This window comes from Lutjanus erythropterus, chromosome 1, assembly GCF_056507025.1.
Source record: "Lutjanus erythropterus isolate fLutEry1 chromosome 1, fLutEry1.hap2, whole genome shotgun sequence".
In the NCBI taxonomy this organism is placed as follows: domain Eukaryota; kingdom Metazoa; phylum Chordata; class Actinopteri; order Lutjaniformes; family Lutjanidae; genus Lutjanus; species Lutjanus erythropterus.
This window is the reverse complement of record NC_139317.1, coordinates 40,533,873-40,555,091: the sequence shown is the minus strand read 5'-3', so window position 1 is coordinate 40,555,091 and position 21,219 is coordinate 40,533,873. Positions and strand designations below refer to the sequence as shown.

The 21,219-nt window shown below is 39.2% G+C and overlaps 1 protein-coding gene across 1 annotated transcript in view; it reads left to right on the top strand.

The window, feature by feature from the left end:
- The first annotated feature begins 5,435 nt into the window (after positions 1 to 5,435).
- akap13a (A-kinase anchoring protein 13a) overlaps positions 5,436 to 21,219 on the top strand; it is a 152,210-nt gene continuing 136,426 nt past the window's right edge. Inside the window, exon 1 of the mRNA XM_084721804.1 lies at positions 5,436 to 5,629. The gene's annotated coding sequence lies outside the window, so the exon portion shown is untranslated. The remainder of the gene's footprint in view (positions 5,630 to 21,219) is intronic.

The window sequence follows — 21,219 nt, the reverse complement described above, 5'->3', positions numbered from 1 at the left end:
TGCAGCTCGGCATGGTGGTGAATGGGGACTCTTTTCAATACCACCTGCCATTTATCTAACCCTCAGCTGGTTACAGGTGGAGGAGAGACACAAAGCTCCTGGCTTAGACGCTGCTTGTGATGGGAGGAAGGCCCGGCTGCCTGCTGGGTCTCCGCAACAACCTTTCTGTGGTTCAATTTCACATACGGTGATGGAAACTGTATATACCTGGTGTGTTTGTAACACTGTGTGCATGTGTTTGATGAGGTGCCACATACCGGCTTGTTTTGCAGAAAGCTGAGCTTCAAAGACAATAATACAGTTTGCTGTATAGCAGATCTTTGTAGGTTAAGCTGCTGTAGGATGTGAGTAGAAGCTCCACTCAAAATCACAACACCACTTTCAAAAAAAACTCAAATCAACTCAGATTTAGTGTTACTATGCAACATTTCCACATTGAAATGCCAAAAAATGCAAGAAATGTGGCATATATTGTGTTGAGTTATGTATGGACAGCTCACCTCAAAATCAGAAATACATATTTCTCTCCTGGCCTTTAATGCTTTTTATTTATCTGTTTTTTTTTTTTTTTTGGTGTGACTTGCAGAGTTTTCGAGGTATCAGCTGTAGAGATGTCTGCCTTCTCTCTAATATAAAGGGACTAAAAGGCACTCCTCTTATGGTGCTCAAAGCACCAAAAAATATATTTGAAAAATTCAAAACCAGTGTCTCTTTCCACAAGTCATGGCCCGGATACTCAAGATAATAACCGACCTTGCTGTGAGCAGTTTCATGCAGGAACAACTTTAGAATCTACCAGAAATCCTCTCTTTCCTACTAGAAAGAAAGTAGTTTCCACATGAAAAGTGTTCACAACAAGGTCTGTGGATTATCTTGAGGTCGTGATTTTTGGAAAGAGATACTGGTTTTGAATTTTTGAATTGTATTTCAATGTGCCATTTAGTCCCACCATATTGTAGAGAAGGCAGACATGTCTGAATAAATAGCACTACAGGCCAAAGAAAAGATATGTATTTTAGGGTGCACTGTCCCTTTAAATTATTAGATGTTTTAAACAATGTTCAAATACAGAGAAATTGAATAATTTATTCAATGTAATGGAGTGTTTCCTCCTAGCTAGTTGCTTTAACTTTAAGATAACTCTGGAAACGTCAGAGAGTGAGGAAGGAAGTCGGCGAATGTGACTTCAAGTAATGTGAATAAAACTAGTGGCATCTAGTGGCGAGCTTGTAGATTGCAAACACCTCATCTCACCCTCCCCTTCCAAGCATGTAGGAGAAACTACAGTGGCCATGCATGTATCACAGTTCTACAGCCATGGTTTGATTTGTCCGTTCTGAGCCACTGTAGAAACATGGTGATGCAACAAGGCAGCCTCCGTGGCAGAGGACCTGCTCCCTCTGTACGTATAAATGGCTCATTTTAAGGTAACAAAAACACAATGATGCTTATTTTCTCAGGTGCGTATATACACTAATGAAAACATACTTCTGAATATTACATTCTATTTCTGCTGTATTCTTCCAATAAATCCCTGTAAATGAATAAATATCATGTCAGATAGATGTTCATTGGCAATGGTGGTGTTTTAAAGATAAGATAACAACTCCCATGATCCCACCCCACTTCACAACATCAACAAACTACATCTTTTGTTATTGTTTTAAAGCCCCCTAGCGGCAGAACTTGTGCTTTTAAATATTTGCACATTTATATTTTCCAGCATGTATTTATGTAATTTAGTTGGCCAATGACATTTTATTCTTGTCCAAATCCTCTACATTTTCATTTTTGTGTTGGCAGAAAAATGAAAAGGCAATAACCATTCTTCCTCAAATGTGCAGAAATTTCATTTTCGTATTAAAAAAATGTAATATTTATTTCATTCTTCTCCATCCATCAGGCTTAATATAAGTCTCCATGTTCTGTCTGCTGCAGCTGAAGACACACCATGGCAGGATTCAGGGTATTTATTGTACTTTTCTCTTTCTGGCAACAGGCATTTATTTGGAAAAGCCAGCAGACAGTAGTGTGATTCATCAGTAATGCTTTTGTCAGAGTTGTGATCCAGAACAACAGATAAGCGATGCTGAGAACGGAGCAAGACAGACTCAGACTGAGGTTCTGAGTTGGGAACAAACACTAAGAAATATGTGTCTGGTTGTGATAGGTCACTCTGCTCTTACATGTGACTATGCCACTGTGGACTAGTTGGCTCATAAAATTATAATAAACGCAGTAGCTGAAATCTTTTAGGATATGAAGTCATCAAGACCCCCTCTCTGTTTCATACAAAACTCTCTCTTTCTGCTGCCCGGGGGCCCGTTCAGACATTATTAACAGTGATTTCATCCGGAAGTGTGGGCTCACATGCTCAGCAGGCTCAGCTGAAAACCACTGGATGTTTTTATTTTTCATAGCCGCATAATAAAAGCTCTGTTCAATTCATGTCACTCAAAAGATGCTGGTCAGATGAATCTGGAAAGGAAAGATTTCAAATGCATCCTTCCGTCTTGTGTATTTCAAATTAGGGTGGGATGATTTTGAAAAAACATATAATTTGAATTATTTTGAAGTGCGATATGATTTTTTTTACATCATTATTCTCGTTTTCATTGAAAAACATATTAAAATTATGGTGTGATCTGCACAAAGCAACAATGTTTTCACAAGTCTGTAGGATATGAGGGGTATGTCAGGACATCTCTGCAGGACAACAAAATTTAAAGGAGAAAACTGTAATATATTTACTGTGCTAAATCATAAAATGACCATGATAGATCATCAAAGATCAAGGAAACAGGTTAAGTTCAAATACTTGCTTCTCTGACATCAATGCTGCAGCCGTGCTGTCCTCCTTTGAAATTTCTATTCCAGGACAGAGTAACTGTTTTTTTTTGTTTGTTTTTTGTTTTGCACATTTCACATGAATTAGAGTTCAAATTAATGCTGAATATTTGCCATATGGGTAATGGTCTGTTTTTGAGTCATAAAAAAATCACAAATAATCTTGTAGAAGGAGTAGATCTTCATAACGGCTAAATTGAGCAAAATATTGATAGAGACTGGCAGGCAGCGAGGCAGGCAGTCCAGAGTGTGTATTTTTGTAGAAAATCACAGGCTTGACTTTACACTGACAGACAATTGACTTTTATAATCAGCTGATCATCTTACAGTTGAGGACTTGTCATCATTTGTTATTGTCAGTTTACAATACGACAGACGTCCTGTGCTCCTGCAGTGTTCCTGCAGCTAAGCTATAAGATTCTGACATATTTAAAATACAATCTATGAGTTCAACTTGCTATTTGGGCTGCAGTACAAATTTTCGCACTTGCAATTGCTACATATTGCTCCTTTAATTAAAAATGGTATTTTCATAGACATCTCACCTTTAATAACTATTGTGCATCTTGTGATTTGAAAATTGCAGTTGGCCATATTGCAATTTGATTACATTTCTATTAATTATTCAGCCCTATTTCAAATATGTAATGTTATTTACAAGATCTAATGAATTTATATGGTTTCTGAAGGGAAATAATGGAAAGTACAAACAAGGACAGCTCAAGTTAGAGAATGCATCCTTTCTGTTTTGCACTCATGCACAGCCTGATGTATAGAAACCTGATGAAAAGTAAGGTTATTATATATACTGCATCCTGTTTGTGTTCAACACACACACACAAGGTTTGGTCTTTGTTCAATTTATTCCTGTCTTCCTCGGGTAGAACACATTTCACACTAATGGGCTGCTGAGGGATGGAGGCATTTGAATGCTAAACGTGCGTATAACAGGTAGGGGATCATTTCTGAATATAAGGAAACAATTTTATTCAAGCGCACACACTGCATGAGTTGTTTTATTGTGAGATAAAACAGTTCTCTGTTTGAGTCTGCTTTTCCAATCTTTTAAGGGTCTGTATGATAAACACAAAGGTTATTCAGATAGGGTTTCTTACAACGCAACATCACAAGTAGGGCATTATAGAGAAAAATATTTCACTTTTTCTTTAGAAGCTTCATCATCACACTCAGTTCAGTAATATTAAACAAAAATATATTGCATCACCAATTAAAATTTATGGTGCAAATGCCTCAAAAGAGTGTGGATGCCTTTATTTCAAACCACACCCCTGGATCTCCAGTATATAGAGTGTGTCCCTGCTTTCAGAGATTACTGCAGATGGCTTTCTGAACCAGCAGAGGGCACTTCAAACCACAGGAGCTTTTATTCCTGTGCCAAAAGGTGATAGGTACTGTATGCAGTCACGACTAGACAGCAATGAAACCTCCCAGTAGAGCATTACAAATAATGTTCGCACCACAGGAAAATCCAGGTGACTCACACTTTAATGTCTCTTGGTTACAGTTTGGCCCAAAACATGAACCTGATGCCTAATTAACCTGAAAAAGAAAGAAAAAAAAGAAAGAAAGGAAAAAAAGACAACCCATTCCCACAGAGGTGTCTGTTGTAATCAGTGACCTTATCATGCTGTATGACATGCAATCACCGTGGTATTTCATATGATATTCAGACACAATTCCTGCACTGAATAGTGGATTTAGTGACCTTACAAGTTAATGCATTTTGATCCTGATACATTACTTCTATAGCCTAACACTTCTGGATATGATATGTCGTTGTTCTTTCAGAATAGTAAAGCAGTTAGTAGTTTTAGTGGTGGAGAAGTATAGTGCTGGGACTTTGTGGCCTCATCAAAGTGATGTAAGAATGGATCTGAGCACATCAGGATGATTATCGTTCAAGAAAACTACATTTAAGTGCGCATACTGTGCAACAACACTTTGTTTATAACCCACTTCTATCTTCTTTATTTACTTTATGGACACATGGTGAGACTTCTGTCAATGTTACAGTCTTGGTAGATGTTTTGTGTAGCTTTGAGCTTTGCCTTCAAAATAAAAGCTAAGTAAAGTTTTAACCACAACCATTAGCTACTGGTGGGAGGTCTACTTTGCTAGCAAGGCTACTCTGCTTGCCTGCATCATATGGATTCATAAAGTTTTCAACGCAGTCACAAACAAAAAGCAAAAAATAAACTTTAAACATAATTAAATGCGTCTCATCATGCATCAGTCAGTGTCACGAGACGTTAAAACTTGTTGGAAGGAAGTTGCCCCTTTTATTGTGAAAAACACACAGAGCATGACAATACATTGTTGTTAGCTTGTTAGCACTGAAAACGACCGCGACTCTTTATACTTATCTAGTCACAATCGCAATCGTAATATTTTACCTCAGGTTGCCTTTTAAAAATGTAAAAGTCTCATAAGTTAGTTTTTTCTTCCTCAAGTAATCAAAATATACCCTTTGAGTGAAACTGTGTGAAACTGAACTCCAGTGCAAATGAGGCTTATAATAGCCCTCCTGGAGACTCCTCCCACTGAGTTGTCCTGGGAAACACTAACAACTGTAAGAAAGTGCAGTCAAGCCCTCTGTTTGTGAACGGGCAGACCGCCGCTCATCATTTCACTCTACTACAGTACGAACTTCTTAAACATTTTAAAGGACACTTCGGCCCAGCTCCAAACACTGCCGGTCCATCCCACAGGAGGATTACTATGCGTCCAAAAGCTGCTGCTTCTTCACACTGAGCTGCTTGAGGTAAGAGTCATTTAACTGATACGATGCAGCCCGTTGTTAAACCCGTGGACTGATATGAACACCCTGTGGTGACTTCGTGTCTCTCGGTGGTGTTTTTACGCGGAGAGAAGTTGTTTAATGGCTGCTGGACGCTGGGGATTAACTTGTTGCTTGGTAGCCATGACATCCTCATTCAATTCAGAGCCTGCAGGGCCAATGTGGGAACTTCTCACGTTTCTGTGAACTCAACGACAGCGACGAACAACTCAGTTGTCCCATAGAAATGTAAAATGATCCCATACAAAAGCAGCGAAAATATAATGACGCAATATTTAAACTGCTGGAGAGTAAAAAGTATGCTAACATTCGTAAAAACTCTCGTTACCATAAAGTATTAAAGCTATTATTATTAGGCTATTTTAAAAGGCACTTGGCATATTTAAATGCTTTATGAAAAAATATTGTAAATAAATGAAAAAACTATTAATACTACGAGTAGAAGACCATAATATTAATATAACAGGTGTTTGGAAAAATCACGTGACGTTGAGTCACTGCATGATGATTAAGTCAAACTGAAAATGTTTTAAATGTAAGCCATTGTAGAACAAATTTTATTATTAATTGATTTGCATAAGCAAACAGTAAACAATTATACAACTCCATGTATGATATGGTATAAAACCCCTTTATATAACTACGTTGATGGATAACTGAAAAGTACTGCTATACTAGCCAGTAGAGCTGTGCATTATGGAAAAAGGGATGAATATCACTGCTGTCACAAAATATTAACACAATAAGATTGTTGATAAATAATCATCAGTAATGTGGATGGAATGACCAAGTAGATAGTTATAACAGAACAGTTAGGACAGTCTGGTAAGTTCAGAAAATTAAACCACTTTACTGTAATGAAGCCTATAAAACCAGGAAAGGATAACACTAAGGCCATAACATTATATAACATTATCCAAAATCTAAGATGATATGAGACATATCACAATATTGATATTTCATTACCCAGCCCTATTTCCCAGCTTTAACTGATCATGCTGGAGTAATTACATTGCCAATAACTTAGATAAACCTTCCATTAAGCCCAATAAAGTCATGATAAAGGCAGCAGAGATACTTCAAATCTGCATGGGCCTATTTTTTCCACCAAGGAAGTTCAACTGCGCAAGCTTTATTTTTCATGCTAGTGGGTGGATCTGCACACATGTAAAGGGAAACACTGGCCTACTAATTCATTTACACTCGCTTGACCTCACCCACTCAAACACGTTCAAAGGATCAGGCACATAAACATGACCGCCCTCTGGTTTCCCATGTTGTAACACACCCATAGGTTCGCTCAGAAGTCACATCTTCACTTCCAGGATTACTTGGACCGTATCCCACTCTGTCATAACTGCTCCAGTGAAGATGCTCAGGGGCCACTTTAAACTGGAAAGCTTGTTTCCCTAACGGTCCAACATGTTGCATCTTTCCAGTGTTTTTCAAAGTGATTTTTAGCATCCAAATTGACGCTAATCTGACACGTGTTCATATGCTTTACACCCGCACTGACACCTACACTGATGATACTGGATCCTTGGATCCCACACTATTGTTTCATCTTTAATGATCCTCAGTTTTTAACCTGTAATCTGAGAAAACTATAAGAATGTGAAGTAGCAGCTGGATGGATCTGAGGAACTGGAGCCTCTTTTATTACCTCCTACCTCACAGAAATGACTCTTTATGATTAGTCAGAGTTTGCATTTCAAAGACTGGACACAGTTGCTAACACTCCTCCACCATAGTGGCAGGACCCTCATAATCACTGGTTTTGACTCATTTCAAGCATCTGTTTCTTTTGCTGTGATTGCAGAGACTTCTTAGAATCAGTGTTGACTCAGAATATCTGACTCAGGAATCTAGCAGGCAGCCCAGCCATTTACCTTTTCTCCATGCGGATGGTTTTCACTGTGGGATTGGCCTGTAAAACAGGGTCACTGCCTTTGAATGAATGTAGTTATTCACCATGTATTATATTCTGCAGAGGAGATGTGAAAGAAGGAAATACACCTGTGCCAAAGGTGTGTCTCATTTACAGCCACATGTAAAATACTTTGCTAATTTTTAACTTGTGTCTTTAACTAATTTTGCACACAGATTCACACTGGGAACTTTCCATTACAGCTGCAGTGAACTAGTGGTTGCTGCTAGAGAACAGTTCCAGTGGAGAGTTTTGGCTTTTCATGCCTAGATCATTAGGCTGTTGGCCGGTTGAAGAGGGTTGAGTGTCCAGTAAGTTCTTGTGTAATTTGACACTATTGGTTAAAAACACCCAGAAATGTCTACTTTTCAAGACCGCATGAACATTTCAGAAACATTTAACCAGTGTAGGTTTCTCAGCATTTAAAAATGAATAATAATCACCAAATTTTAGGTCAAGAGGTTTCAACATTACAGTGATTTAAAACCATAATATGTAACATTTCCACATTACAGTGTCTGAAAATGCTAAACATAAGTTATATATTCTGTAGAGTTGTGTACTCCCCAGAACTCTGGGGAAATCTGTAATTTATTCAAGGTAACTAGCTAGTTACTAGTTACTGTAACCTCATCAAATTACATCTTTTGTTAGTATTAGAGATCTCTAGCAGTAGGAATTACATATGGGCATGTGAAAAGTTTAGTTTTGAAATGCTAAAAATCTAAACCTGCCTCCTAAAGTAACTCATATAGTCCTAAATACAGTGTTGGGAAGTAGTATATTACTCAGTAACAGTATTTCTGTATAATCTATACAGGCACTGCCTAAATAACAGGGCCATCGTGTTGTCAGAGTAGGTTTAAATTTTTTAATCACTGGATATGTATAAGTCTGTAATGACAATCTCAATATGCAGAGATGTGTGAAAGTAAGAATCTCACATTTACAATTATGGCTATCAGGAGGGAGGACTTCACAATGCGTCCATTAAACAAAAGCTTATTTGTCTACACTCTCTGTGTGTCTCTTCCAGCAAACATCAGTGTTACTTGTGAAGCCATCCCAGCCAGAAATATGTGTTTAGCCCCAGTACAAGAGACAAATGAAAGAGGAGTTGGCCTCCCATTTAGAGTACTGTAAATTACCATGAGGATTCCACTGGCTCCAAGCTGAACCCAGCCAATTTCTCATCTTCACAAACCCCCTAATTTAATGATGATGGAGGATACGCACAGTGTCAGCCTTGTAATTACACTGTATTTAGTATTGAATGGAAGCATTAGAGGAAGTCTTACAGGTACTAGTTCATGATGTAGCGCTGTCTCGAGGATGGGTTTTGTATGCCTGGGAGGGCGACTGCTGAATTCCCTGCTGATGCTCACAATAAAGCCTTGACTTAGTTTTTGTTAAGACTGGAATCGCTGGAATCCCCTCAGCACGCCAAACAGCAGCCACACTCACTGTTCCAAAACAGCAGCCATCCCTGCAGCTTGTACAAATGTTGTGCCCTGGAGTAGTGCCTCTCTGCTTCTGGGACTTATTGGGCAAACTTTGTTGTTAATTGTTGCTGTGCCTGTGGCGCCACCACATCTTTCTACAAAGAATGTATAAAACTTTGCAGCCGTTTGAAAGACCATCCTGTTCCCGGTGGTAAATCATGTTTTGGAGAACAGTGCTGAAATAGGGCCTGAGTTGTGATACCAAAACCACAGCGTAAGCTGGGGTAGTATCTATTTTTTCATACCTTTATATAGGGGTGTGCGTTATGACGATATTAGATCGTGAAGGATTAGAACGTGTAGATGATCTGCCAAAGTGAGGAGATTGTATTTTAAATTTTGATGGGACGCTTCTATTTTAACTGGCGCAACTTTTCTAGTCTTTCCGCTGCTGGTTTATCTGATCAGGAAACACACAGACCAACTGCAGAGAAGATGTGTGTGGAGGAGACTGTTGTTAATGACGGAGTTTATTACAACAGTCGATACTAACGTGATGGTTAATGACATCGACATCAACCAGATGCTCTTATAAAATTAAACAATTGTCTATACATAAAACAGGAGAGTCTGTGTTTCTCTGTGAGAAACTTTCAGACCTTCTCACAGCAGAGTGAACAGGTGAGGGAGGAGAGGAGGGCAGACTGATCACTAATCAATCGCGGATGCTGTCGTCCTCTCGGACTAAATAAAAAACAATAAAATGCCAAAGTTGGTGACAAACCAAACCTGGATGTCCACACAAATAAAGTCTTTGTGTGAAACACTGCAGAGTGTAACACCGTGCTGTTTAAAGACAGTCTGCTGTCATTAGTTTGACAGGGACAGAGAGTCGTGTCTAGACGGGAACCCTAGCCCTGCGTAAGATCGCGTGAGTTTGATTATTTTAGTAGAAATAACGGACACAAATCTCGCGAGAGTTGCGCAAATAAAGAGTTACCCGCGCAGCTCCAAAAATAAAAAATCATGTCATGGTGCCGATGTTTTTAATGTGGCGGGCCGCCATAAATAAAACTATTCACTAATCCACAGAGAGTCACTGAAACACTGATCACTGACCTGCTGTGATGAAAAAAATACTCAGAATCTTTGCTTAGGTATTTTTACATTGTGGTATTAGTGTTTTTACTTAATTACAATTTAAAAACCTTGCATGTTATTGTTTCCTTTTTTGAAAAATCAACATTTTTATTGCTGTTGTTGTACTTTAATGGTATTCTTGTTGGTATTTTTTGATTACTAAATACAGACCTGCAAACTCATAAGAGGAGAAAAAGGTGGCATGTTGGTAAACCAGTCCCCTGTTGGGGGTCTGGGAGCGTCTGTCCTGCTCCAGAAGAAAAATGTTGTGATTTTTAACATGTTAACAAAACATTCTGGTGACTGTTTCAGTTAAAAGAGTTAGTAACATCTTCTGTTTGTGGTTTTTGCAGACATTACTACCTTTACTTTTACCTTTGTGCTTGAAAAAAAAGTAGAAAGTAAAGTAAAAACAGTGCATGTAAATCTAAATACATAGCATAATACATAATATAAATACATGTAAGATCGTGATAAAATCGAAATCGTGATTTTCTAATAAAAAAATCGTGATATGATATTTTTGCCATATCGCCCACCCCTACCTTTATATGGTACTGATAATACAATGTTCGTAGAAAACTTGTGTAAAATGGCCCAACGGGACACTACTCCACTGCAGATAGTGTTCCCTCAATGTAGGCGGAGCCAGTTGTCATGGTGATGCTATTCCAGCAGTTGGGAAACGGCAAATACTCAGGAGCTTTGCTTTGGTCTTGAGAAGCTGCAGCCTTCACTCACTGACAAACTCAAACCTATACTCTGTAACTTCACTGCTCACCTTTACCTCTGCTCAGTGCACATTTACATTATGCTCTGCCACTCGCTCTCTCACACTTTCTAAATTCACTATGGCACACTACTTGGACCATTCAGTAGTCTGCAGTGTTTGATGGCTAAATTTTATCATCCTGACTAAACCCAGAATATTACTAAAATGGGGCAGAAGCATTTTTACTTTTTTACTAGCTGGTCCTGTAACTTTATCCCAGAGTCCTGCATGGTCCAGCTTTGGAAACCCACCCCTGCCTGCCTTTGCAAAACTGAGATTCAGAACCAACCCATTACTGCTAAGTCAAACATGCACCCACCCAGAACTGTTAATTTAAGCCCCGAGACCCGACCTACACCCATGAATAGTGAACCATAATCCTCCCAAACATCTGACCTGGCCTTCAATGATGTAAAGTCCACAATTTGGTGTCCTTCGCTGGCTAATTTTGTCTTAATGTCATCAGTTTAAGTTATCAGCTAGCTTCATTGCTGTCAGCTCAAATAGTGATGTTCATTGTTTACCAGGATGTGGGGTCAATGGTTGTGTTGCAGGCTTTCACAATAAAAGCCTGCCGGCTGATTAATCTTGATATTACAGTATTAGTGGATATAAATGTTAAAATTACTGTGCAGTCATTTTCATATCAATATCATACATCAGGATTTCCTAATACCCTGGTACACCGTAATACCTAGATCCAGCCCAAACCTAACAACAATGATGCTAAACAAGTAAAATTGTCTAAATGTGGATTTAAATCAAATTTCTGATCAAAGAATAAGCAGATCTGAATAACAACATTAATCTGACCAGACATTTGATGTCATCTTTAAGTACCTGAAATTTTTTAATTGAAGTGCCAGTGAGGAGTGATATTTCTGGAGCAGGTGACACGCTACTCGCCAAAAACATCTTGGTTGGTCTTTCCAGTGTTCCAGCAATCACCAACTCTGGCTTGGTTGAAATAAACCCTTCATTTAAGGCATGAAGGAGCGCAGAGCGTGCAGGGCAGGTGACGCCAGGCAGCAGCTGCAGATGTTCTGCAGTCTGGGGAGAGATGCTCTGCAGGTCTGGTGATTTCATAACTGAACGTGAGTCTTACTGGCAAAACATACATTATATTCGCATTGCATGGCTAAACCTGATTTGATGAAAAAATCTTAGTTGGGGACAGCCCTAGGAGTTTGGAGTTAAAATAACTTCTTAGCTAAAACAATCAACATCAATTATAGGTAAATTGACTGAAAGTCCTGTGTTTGGCCCACCCATCCACCCCACCTCTGATCATCTGACTTTCTTGCTCTGTATATGATATCTATCCTTACTAACTTTATATGTTTTCCATAATTTATAGATTACATTCTGTCACTATAAAACGAAGTGGAAGTGGACTGGAATTTCATTGCTTGTTATAGTTTCTGTATGTTTATGTGCAGTACTGTATTGTACATTCACTATAACAGATTGTTGTTCACATATGCAATCTGATTAATCAGATTCAATATTGTAATAATGGATCGAGTGCAAGTGAAAATGTCTTTCACAAATGGTCAGACTGACTTTTCATTGGAACAAAAACGTTTAATGCTAGAATTCTCCGTATAGACAGAAATAAACCTTTGTGTGCCGACCCGCCAGGAAGCAAATGCAGAACAAACAGAAGATGGGGGTCTCTGATACAACAATGCAAATAGATACTTGCAAAAACTGGATTGTCAGGATGGATATGGGACAAACCAGCTGGGGTATTTGCTGTTTGGCTCAAAACTATCTGGAGGGAGTCTTCTGTTGCATACATACAGAAACCAGATTTGTATACAGGGGATGTTTCTTACCTGTGAATGTAATCTTGTCACGCGCAATATGGATGCAAGGTACATGTAATACCAGGTTTAAAGAAGGACACTGAGCCTCTGTCTGCTCCCTCTGGGTGAGTTAAAGTTTGTTCCTTTTTTTGTGGACCATAAAATAGTGTTGAGAAAGCTCAGGTATCTGCCCTGCCAATGCACTGCTCATACTGTGTGTGTGTCAGTTACCAATGCTTGATCTCTGCCATGTTTTACTTAGTGTGCAGAAGACTGCAAGAGGAGTTTTGCAGTTTTAAGACTTTTGCATCAATGACATTTGAGTCACACCTATAAGCCGTTTTCCTCAAAGACAGTTTTAAAGCTAAATTTGAGAAAACCCAACCCATCCGTTTGACAACTTCCATTTGGACATTTTCAGACTCCCCAAACACCAAGACTCCTCTGTGCTGCTGATAACAAATGTGCACAGTTCATTTTAAAATGTTATGCCTTTATTAGATAGTGATAGTGGAGAGACGGAAATTGGGAAGCGAGAGAGATGCCACAAAGGTCCCCAGCCAAATTCAAATGAGGGGCATAGTGGCTCGGTCGACATTTAAACCCCTAAGACACAGAGGTGGCGGTGCTGCCACAATAAAGTACCTTTTTAAACTGCTGCTAAACTTTTGACTGATTCCTTCCACTGAACAAAGGTTGAAGGTTAGTTGAAGTGAATACTACTACTTAAGTACAGCCATGAGGCACTTGTAATTGAGTATTTCTTTATATGATTACTCCACTACTTTTCAGGGAAATTATGTATGTTTTGCTCCACTACGTTTATATATCAGCCTATAAAACATGATGCATGGTGATTAATTAAAATACACAGTACAATCCCACTTCAAGCTCCACCTTGACCAACTGCAACATTTAAATACTGCTTTCATTATGTCATGCACTGACTTCATACTGAGTACTTTCACTTTTGATGCTATGAGCACTTTTTGCTTCTATTTACAGCAGCAGTAGGACATAGCAGAACATAATGTACATACTGCAAAACCTCCCGCTTCTCCCTCTGCAGCCTTTTATCAGTCAGCTAAGCCCCTCCCACCAAATGATGCACCAAACATGCACATGTTTTACTGGGCTTGAAGAGAAACATTAAGGTTGTCAACCATTGTAACTAACTAGCAAACTAATGTCCAACATGGTTCATCATGTTTTTTTTAAAGCCTAAATACAAAGACATGAGTGCTCACAAACACTTTTTTTTAAGGATCCCTTCAAATGAATATTGTTAGTGACATTCAATGGTCCAAATTAAGTTATTTCACCCAAAATTATAACAAAACAATATTGTCTGCTGCAGCTTTAATGCTGCAACTAACAATTACTTTTGTCAAAGAGTCCAAGATGACTTCATCAAATGTCTTGGTTTGTCTGACAGGCAGTTAAATCCCCAGAAACATTCAGTTTCCTATTTTGTATGCAAATGTCTTGAGATGTCTCATTTTTTACATTTGTGCTTGAAATATGACTTAATTAAGTGAGTATGAAAATCTTTGAAGATATACTGCCAATCATTTAGCATTTTGCACCACTTGCTTGTTGGAATCAGTATATATTCTTTGTTTGTTGCCTGATACTATTTCAGAAAAAAACTATCTATGAAAATCTTTACCAGTTTGAAATGTACTCCAGAGTTTCCCTCTAATTAAATAGTTGAGGTTGAGCAGTTGTTGACCATGCTTGTCTTACAGCTGAATATTTTGTCAAATTGATTGTTAAGGAGATAGCACTATGTAGATGCACACGCTCCAAAGTACAACCCTTTTGATAAGGATATGTTTAGAAAGCAGACGCAGGATAGGTGAAGTTGCACCATTTCAGTTGCAGCAGACACCTGACCTGTGGCCTGAAGGCTCCGCCTCTCCCCTCTGACATCAAGGCTTTGATCTGCCTACTGTCTGTGTTAGCACAAAGCCATATTTAGCTCAGTGTAATCAGTGTGGCGAGAGCTGCATGCCCGCTACTGAGGATACCTGCCTACAATAAACACACCTGCTCTCTCCGATGGACTTAAAATGAATTTAATGTGCAGCTGATCGAGTCTGCTCGCTGCAGCCATCGTCAACATATAGACTGTGGGTAAGATTTCCACTGACGCCTTCATGTGCTGCTTAGTTAGCTGAGACAAGCAATGGAAAAGTTGCTGTGTAGTTTGAGGTGACACTTTGAAAAACAATTCAGCAAGCAGCTTTCAGGTAGTAGACAAATGAATTATTATGTATGAAGTTGCACACAGATTCTGAAGGTTGTCTTCCTTGTTGTTGTTTTGATAATATTCTCCAGGGCAAAGTTTGACTGTGGTGCACCTGCTGTGCTTAGCAACGTCTGCCTCAGTGATAAAGCTTAATGGTTTTGATAACAACATGTGTGACCAAAGAGTCTCCTGTTAAATTAAGTCGTAATTGAGCTCTGCTTATGGGACATTACGTTTTTAATGTCTGCATGCTCATTTCGACAAAAGCAAGCTGTTTGTTAAAGCTGTGAATTTATTCTTACTACTGTACATAAAACTAGTGATTAGATATATTATTATGAAAGACCTGATGTGTTTCTGAATTGATGGAATTGGAATTTGGAGGCTCATTTAATCTTTAGAGACTTTTTAAAGTTTAACACGAAAGTATCCAAAACTGTATACACTTTCAGACATGTTCTTGATAATATTAAGTCTGTTCAGCTGTGATTGGTTGGATGTAGCTGGTGTGCTTGGTACAAGATGTAGGGAGCTGAATGTATGAATTGAAATTTGTGAAAATGTAAATGTTTACATGCACAAAATATTCCAGTTTTTGCTCTTGGATGAAAAAAGACAATATTCCTACTAAGCTATTTACATGGCTAATGAAAATTACTATTTTACTAACAGTCCAGTTTCCATGCAGCTGTGCTCCCATCATCGTAATAATGTCTCCTATGGCTTATGTTATATAACAAAGCATACCAAAACATACAAAACCTGTTGATATCCACGTCTGTCCAAATGTTTTAAAGTAGGAGTGTTTCTCTTTCCGACAAGAAACATGGGCTTTACCTTTGTGCGTGCATCTTTGCCTCAGCCTTTGCAAACTGTTGGCTTGCTGGTTTCTACAAGGCACAGAGATGACCACAAACAGGCAAACTGCGGTAAAACACCAGTTGGGATGCCTATTTCAAATGTATGCAAAAATGCTCTTAAAAGCTGAATAATATTGGCATATCCCACAAGTCTTAAACAGAAAAAGGTACATCCAGAATAAGGCCTAGTTAGGGATATCTCAACAGAATATGATGTGCTTATGGCCTTTATCAAATTGTTTATAATAATATTGGAAAATTAGTCTGCATTTACACAGTCACTGTGATTGACCACATGATTCTTGGTATGCTTCAGCAAAGAAGTATTGAGTGAGAAACAGATAAAATAATCGAAAAAGCAGAGGCTGAGATCTCCTCAGTTTTAGTCCCTCGTGTTGGTCAAGCACCAAAATTAATGGATTCCACATTTCCCATAATTCAACTCAATAGCATCTTACTCTCCCCGCTTGATGCTTGGAGTCTTTCAAACTCCACACCTCCAGTTTTCACAGACTGTGTTGTACCCCTAATGACAAGTGAACTGATCATTATGTTTAACCATGTGTTATGTGTTCTGGTGTAGTGTCCCTTTAAAAAATCTGGAGCACATGTCAATGGTGCTAAAATTATAAGACTGGATCCTCTATTCAATATTTCCGTGGTTTCATCAAATACTTAATTTGATGCTCTTAAAAGCAGCAGTTAACTGTAGTGGTGGATTACTTCAGCATATATTTAGATTACAAATATTAATCTCTGAAGGCTGTCCTTTTATTCATTTCCTGTTTGAGAAATAGAGCATTTTTGTGGGCTGAGATGCCTGTTCTGTAGACAGGGAACCGGTGGAGGAAGTGAGCAACTCATGCACACCACTGGCGATTCAGTTCCCAAAACCACTCTGGTGGTTTTAGTTTCACACTTCTTCTTCTAAACTGGCAATTTTTTAACAATTTCTGAAGAAACAGAGAGTGGGTTGATATGAGTCATCTGGTTGTAGGGTAACTCAGTGGAAAGACCCTAGAGAGGTCACCAGTGTATCACTCTGTAAACTCACACAAACACATGCATATTTGTGGGCAATTTAGAGTTTTGATTGACCAAACTTGCATTTCTTTGCTTCACTTACAAGGAACCAGAGCTGAGATTTACACAGAGGATTTTGTTTTCCTACATGCAACATCATTGCCTCCTGACTTGTTTCAGCAAAAGCTGGTTTGTTAATTGAAACGATACACATCAGCCATTACTGCAGTGCAGGTAATGTTAATCTGATCAGGCCTGCTGTGGGACTGAGGTTTGCGTTGCTCAGGATTCTCCAGGCTAAACCTCTTACCTCCCAGATGGGACTAACAGCCACTTTCCTTTTCTAAACTCTGATGTCTCCCTGTCTCTCTGTGTTTTGTATTTGCTCCTTGGCCTCTATTTCTTCTTCTTTTCAATGTCAGTTTATTTATTTATTTCACACACCGTGGGTGAATGGGTAACTGCAGTAAGTTGACAGTGAAATGCCATACTGATCATTTTAAAAGATTTTGCACCAGTGTCTGCCTCTGTAAATAAGTTGAAATCCGCTTTCCCAGTGAGCAGCCCATCAGGTTACTGTGAGGAACTGAATTTGAGTAGCAGAAATTGCCCTGTTGAAAGGTAAATGGCATATATGTCTGTTGTAGGTTTCTGGGCCATATTGATTTTTTTTAGTGCTGCACATTTAATCAGGAGCTATGACACCCTTGAAACATCCCGCTAAATATTGGCACAAGTCTGTTCTCTCTGAAGGGGTCACCATGCCTAAAACACAAAAGCAGCACTCTCATTTGCTTAAAAAATAAATGTTATGCTTTTTGGGAAATCTGCCAATTCGGTTGCTTTCCAAGAATTAGACAAAAAGACTGAAGCTACTCGTGTGTCTGTTCCATAAATCAGGGCTCAACAATGAGGCTTGCCCGCTTGCCCAGGGCAAGTAAAATGCCAATGTCGGACAACTAAACCTAGCAACTATCTTGCCCCACTGGGCGAGTGGTAAAATGAAGCAAACTATTAAATTATGTTGATAAGTGATTCATGGTTAAAGTAATTTTTCATGCAAAAATGGCAGACAATGCTGTTATGCTGTCAGCTTCTTATATATGGAGATTTCCTGCTTTTCTACATTATTACTGCATTAAACTGAATATCTTTGGGTTTTGGACAGACAAAACAAGACATTAAAAGACCTCACCTTGGACTTTGAGAAACTGGGATGGAGATTAAACATGACAATTAACTTTAGCTTTTTGGTACTTGATAACTGCTAATGAATAAAAACATTTTTTTTATGGGGCAAGTAAAAATTTACTTCAGGCAAGTAGATTTATCACCCATTTGTCTGACTAGGCAAGTGAAAAAAAAATTAATGTTGAAACCTGTAAATGTATAAGGAAGCCTAGGTATGGCTTTGCCTTGCTTCCAGTTTTGCCCAGTGACCACTCACTGGATTGCACTGAAAAATTTCCTTGCAGCTCAAAAAGCATTTTCCCCTGAAGCCATCTTAAAATAGACGTCTGTGAAACAGTTGAAAGGGCATCAAACTGCAAACAAGGTCAAAAATGACTAAAAATCTAATGTCATCAAAATGTCTTTGGGCAGTGTGGGAAGTGCACTATTCTGAATGCAAAGATGGCGCCCATTACATGCATTGAGAATAGTGCACTTCCCACACTCGATTCTCGATGCATGTAATGGGCGCCATCTTTGCATCCAGTATCCTGTTCCTAATACGTCCATTAAATATATGCCAAGTATGAAGCTTCCGCAAGCAGGCAGCTAGCATAGCTTAGCATCAAAACTGAAAACAGGGGCAAACAGTTTGCCTGGCTTTGCCAAAAGGTAATCAGTTCCGCCTACCAGCATCTCTAAAGCTCACTAACTAACACATTATGTCTCGTTAGTTTAATCTATAGAAATCTCTACAAAACAAAGGTGTCATGGGTTGGTTTATCAACCAGACTTCTCCTTTGCTAAGACCAGTAATTTTTTAAATCTGTGGTTGCATTGTAACTGGTCCTTTTTTGCCTTAAGGAAGTCTACATAGTCAATCAATGATCAAACTAGGATCACCATAAATTACAGTCAATCAAAACTACCAAACCTTTTCCTTCCCTTGTAGTCTCCTTTTGCAATGGACCCCATACAATCCACTCAAAGACCTCTGTTGGACCCTGGACCATAGTTTGAAAAACTCTGTTCTAATCTAATTCATGGATAAACAGATTTTCCAAAATGCTAACTGTTCCTTTAAAAATGTCTACAGAGTACCTCATGGCTTGATGGTGTGGAAACAGAGGGGGAGGAGGTGGCATCAAACCCGGGGAGGAGCGCTGATCAAGGCTCGGGCCCTGATTACAGGCCGGCCCCCAGTGTGCCTCACAATAAGATAATGCTATCTGGGCCCACAGGTATTTGGTTTCAGTGGAGAGGGTAATAACTGTCACCAAACACTGAGGAGACCTTTCATCCCCCGGCCTTGTGTTGTCAGCCAGCGTTTGTGTGCAGTCTCTGCACAGAGGCAGCTTTTGTGTGGCAGGGTGAGGTCACGTCACCATGATGGCCTCATATCTGTCCATAGACACAATAGCTAGGTTTGATTAAATCAAACAGCCGTGACTATCTAAATGGTAGTCAACATGGTGTGTCCAAGTTACTGTGGTGGCGTTGTTGAGGAGGTGACGCAGGCCCAACTAATTTAGCAAAGCTCCAGAAGAGCAGAGCTGATAGTGAACTGTAAAAAGAATCGCACAGCGCACAGCAGACGCACTTTGGTCTCTGTGGGGTTTTGTGCTATGTAGTCAGAGTATAACATGTTGTAGTGGTAGGCCAGTAACTAGTGGTTAACCAGGGGAGAAAGCACAAGAGGTTAAACAAACGTCTGAGTTAAACATCAAACCCGACTGAGTCACACAGAGTCTTCTGACCTTCCTCAGTGTGTTGCATCTGAAGCCTGTGATTGCAAATGTTATGTGTCCGTTTAGGAAACTAGCGGTGGATTCTCCATGAATTTGCCAGATATGGTCGTCAAGAGTTTTAGAAGTCTTGCATTATGAGTCAGACATTGTTCATGTTTGGAATGAAGCTTTTATTTGGAGAGAGAAGGCAAAAATAGCCTTTTGGCCTCCAAAAAATGTCTTGTTTCATTCAGTCTTTTTAGATTTCTTTGGCAGTTTTAAAATATGAAATTCTACTTAATAGCCATTCAGTGACCTGACACTGTCAAATCTAATTAAAAAAAGTGTATGATGTGGGAAAGCCTGTGTAGTTTGATAATATGGCTGAACTACGATGAACAGTTGGACATGAACTTGTCTCTCACCAGGCTTTAAATCAGCCTGAAAGCTCTCTCTGGCATGCTCATCTGCCATTTGGTGGAGGTTTTTATCCAAAGCTCCTTACTGCACCATGAGGCCTTACATCTAAAGCAGTAGTGGGCAGTGAACCCCTAAACCTGGCAGTGTTTGTCAGAGGATCTTAATGTCATTGCTCGTAATTGGAAAACTAGCAGAATTCCACGTGGACTTTATGTCAAGACAGAGGTGTATAGAATAAGGTATCCAGGCCAGATTGTCCTTGTCTAGTTTATTGAGGTGTGTGCTTGCATAGATGAGGTACAAACTCAGTCCTGTCCCTCTCTGAGACTTAGGTCCTGTCTTTGTTGTCATCATGAAGCCCTGGTGTTGGATGACACCTCAGGTCTATATTGGGCTCTTGTCCCTCTTTACAGGTGTCTCCATGTCCTTGACTGCAGCTCTCTATGCAGAGACAAATTCAACAAGCTTCATGAAGAAGCAGCCCCAGGTAACTGTTGTCCCCATAACAGTCTGCATTGACATTCTTCAAGTTAATTAATGGCCAGTGGGAGGTTTTTGACCTAGAAAGACTGCAGCTTGTAGCTTTTAGGCAATGAAAAGCTGCTGTAAAGTTGTATATTGCCATATGTACGTTGAATTAAAATGATGTGACATTATATCAAGTATCTGCACTGGATTCTGCTACTAGCTTACACTCTCTGCTATTTGACTTCATCCAGGATGGGTTTGATGCTCTTTTTTAAGCAGCTGAAGTTAAGCTTTATATCAGGGAGTTGGTTCTCACAATCAAATTATATGGCAGTTGTTGAGGTAAAGTGTTATTGGTTCTTTTGTTTTTCCTACCTTATCTAGAATTGGGTTGTTTTCACTGGCACATTGCTCCTCTGAGCTCCAGGCTGCTGCCTCTTATTTGCAGGACAGGCATGATAGCTGGGTTACAATCAATAATTTCATGCAAACATGTGTGCAGTTATGAAGAATAGTGAGCTAAGAACACACGCCATGAAATGCAAA